This window comes from Glandiceps talaboti, chromosome 23 (assembly GCF_964340395.1).
Source record: "Glandiceps talaboti chromosome 23, keGlaTala1.1, whole genome shotgun sequence".
NCBI classification, from domain to species: domain Eukaryota; kingdom Metazoa; phylum Hemichordata; class Enteropneusta; family Spengelidae; genus Glandiceps; species Glandiceps talaboti.
Window position 1 is genome coordinate 490,831 of NC_135571.1, and position 4,170 is coordinate 495,000.

Here is a 4,170-nt window from a genome sequence, read left to right on the forward strand (position 1 = left end):
TACGCATTGCCTGAAGAAGAAGAAATATTTTTCGACGAATGATAAATTATTTCATTGAATCATTTATGAGGTAGATCTTAATACCAGGTTTTAGTTCAGTCAATAGGGAACTTGCAAGCCTGCCATGTTGAATGTTGCATCATGGGAAATGTGATAATAAATATTAATCAAATGTTATTGTAAACAACAATGTTACATTGTTTTTAACCAAAAATGATCAATTCATAGTCACCCTGACCATTGTGGGAGGTTTTTGTTATCGGTAGCTCCAGATTAGGTATTATGATAACCACAGATAATCCCATAGTCCTTAGCATCTGAGCATGCTCAGTCTGGATTGCAAGTTCCATATTGCAAGTGTTGGTTAAGTAGGCTTCAGTAGGTACGATAACACGAGTGCCTTTTAAATATACAGCCAAAACTACGCCCAAGTGACACATAACTCAGATTGTGTCCCTTTAACTAATAAATCGGGTTGGGTTTCTTGAATAAAGTCGGTAAACACAAGATAAGATTTTACTGTTTACTTCTGAGGTGGTACAACTCAAAACAAACCATATTCATATGCTTAACTTCCATCAACGATCATACAGGAACATGAATATGTGGATTGGTCGACAAAACAAAATGGATCTCCAGAATCATGGTAATAGTGATCATTTGGGGAGAGGTTGTGTACTTGCAGTACCTCATCCAAGAGGAAAGAAATTTCAATGGCAACGTGCAAATTGCGATGATTCCTATCATTACCTCTGTGCTGTTGCTAATCTTGGTGAGTATACATTGATTATTCTATACAAGTGATCACAGATGAACAGTAATGACCCAGGAAATGGAAATTTCCATAAAATCCCGGAAGACAATGATCTGTATTTTTTTTTAAATAGCTCACACAAAACTAGCATTTCTCCAGTTTAGTATGATGTGATAGCTTAATATAGCAGAAAGACAAATGAGTGAATGACTTTGTACTGATGGAGAAACTCCCACCTTAATAACTATAAGTAAGATTTTTCACTGATTTGGTTTCAGCTGACCCATATGCTGCGAAACAACTTGAAGAAGAATCAGCCAGAGAAAAGGCTATAAAAAATAAAGAAAATAATTCACCGTTTGGAATAATAGAAAAACAAAACGCATTGCTAGGTAAGCAGAAGAGTTTTGTACGTTCTCTTATGTAAGTAGAAAGTTGAAAGCAATTACCTGATGTAAACTGAATGGCAAGACATTGATCAATGTTCTTTCACATATCAACACGAAGAGCCCAGGTACCTTGTCACAAACAAGCAAACACACACACACACACACACACACACACACACACACACACACACACACACACACACACACACACACACGCAAAAAAAAACCCAACAAAAAACAAGCAAAAATATAAATAAACAAACGAATACGCAAAGAAAAACCTAGACTGACAAAAAATCAAATGAATTAACAAAATAAATATACACAAAGCAAACATAAAAATTAGCCAACATGAATTTACTATATCTATAGTTTTGAATTCCATGATTTATATATGTATAGACAGACCTGTATATGTTTATATATAGTAACATAGTTTAGTTTAGTATACAGACTCATATATGTATAGATAATTAAAGTTATAGATAGTTATTTATGTGTTTATGTAATGTTCAATTTGTTTACAATACGGTTGCTGGGCTACCGATGTTATCAAGTTTCATCGGAATTAACACAGCAGATTTTGAGATATCGATATATCGTTTCCACGGACAGACATAACTATATTATTACAATTACCAATACAAAAACATTATTTGAAATAATAAACCAAACATCCATAAAACTTGTAAACTGCACGAAAAATTATGAAACAAGAACTTGTTGTTTTTCAATTTCCATTGAGCAGCAGGCGACACGAAGATGATAGAAGCTGACATCATTGTAACCCCTGAATTGGAAACTATTCTATCGCAAGATGCAAATCGACGGTAAGGAACAGATAATTTGTCAACTTGCATAGTCTAACCGGATATGACGTTTCTACATGCAAGTCAACATTTGAGCTGTCGGCAAACAAAACTGAGACTGGAAGGTAGAGTTTGGATACTAATAAACATGAGCAATCACGTGACTGAAGTAGCCAATTACAAGCACCTGTCGATGTCTGTTAGATTACAACTGACAACTGTTGGTATAAACTACTCTGCATGTGTGTAAAATAACGCATCATGCTAGCCATAAAGTATATTCGCCATTTCTCAACGAGACGTCTTTAGTCGAGTTAACTTCTTACGTTGTGTTTCCGATGTCTATATTTTATGTACAGAAGGCGAGGAGCTCTGTGGATTCCTGATATGTTTTGGCCAGATGGCAAAGTATACTATAAATTTGATCCTAACAAAATATTCTGTGAGTAAAAATACCTTTATTGTAACTTTGTGATGGATACTAGTAAAAATATTGAGAAAATTGTGTCATTTTACTATGGATGCGATACACATTTATTTGCACACAAGCTGTAACGAGTTTTTTTTCGATCAAACAACCACAATTACATTAACTGGAAATTATTATAATACCAATAATTAGAGATTGCATATATTAATGAGAGGTCGATTTTATCCATAAGTAGTACTGTAGCAACAGGTTGAAATGGTGTATATGTGGGGGCAGTTGATGGATATGTGGGGGGGGGGGGGTTAGGGCGCAGACCTAAAGGATTTTTGGTTATTAGATTTATTGTGCCATATTATGTGTACAACTACAAACCAATACTTTTAGCATAGGTGATTTAATAGTGTTCAGAGTGTATGATATTATGAACATCAAAAATTATTATCTAACAAAACAGTTTTAAAAGAGTTCCAGTTGGAAAGAGCCTTTTAAGTTCAAACCAGATATCACACAAAACATATAGACTTAATAGTTAAACTATACCTAGAAGCCCAGTCTACGCTATTCCATAGACTTCATTCATCAACTATCACGTGCAATATATATATAAACTAAGCTTGTTCAGAAGCAAATGTATTTGTCATGGATTATTAGTTGTTATGGTGTTAAATATCGATGTTTGGGAGGAAAGTCTATATATCTGCAAAGCTCTGGAGCCGAGGCCTGGGAACCAAAATCTAAGATATAGTGGTCTGATCCGGTTATGGTTAGGGTTTTAAAATCTCAGATATAGTGTATTTTATTTACTTATTTTTGTATGCTTTACCATGCTCGCTAAAGCATGATGTTACGCAATAAAGATTGATTGATTGATTGATTGATTGATTGTTATTAGATTATTTATAGTTACGAAATAACAGACTGTTTATATTCATTTTAAATATTAAATTTCCCAGAATGAACCATTCAAGATGGCGAGTTTGCAAGTGCCCTATTTGTTTGTATTTACTAGAAATCTTATCTGTGTATGATTCTTTTGCATTTTATTTAGTGGAGAGTGAAACTCAAATGATTTTGGACGCCATGGCGCATATAGAAAGCTATACTTGTATAACTTTTTCGAATAGCCCTAACATCAACTACATAAACATCACTAAACATGGCGGGTAAGTGGGTTTATAGTGGTCAAGATGATAAAATCCATCTACAATTTTATTTTAGAAACGTTAACATCACATTAGTTTCACTGGTAAACTTTCAAACAAGACAAACTTACTTTGTACTCAGCACCAACATGTGAAAAACTGAAGTGTGAATTTAGGCTTCACCGCTCTCTTCCACTGGTCATCATAGCCATGATCTTCCAAAGCAGAGGGAGTGGGCTTCATTATACATTTCTCCCACATCAGGATGAACCATCCCCTGACAAACCAAGAAGATCAGAGGTCACGTGATGTGTCGCTTTGTTCACAAATTTATATTCCTCGTGATCACGTGATCCTCTGAGTGACGAAAAGTTCCAGCTTCATTTTTGTTTTGTTTTCTTCTTTGTACAGTTACGCATAAACATATTTTATTATTTTTATAGTATCATGGCCATAAGACTAGACTTGTTCTGCTTGAACTATTTCTATGGCCCTCACCAGGTACAGTTTTTCTTTTATTTTCTTCTCAGTTGTGTATCATTTTCCCTTTGTGTCTGGTGAAAATAAATAATATGAAATAATATTATATATATATATATATATATATATATATATATATATATATATATATATATATATATATATA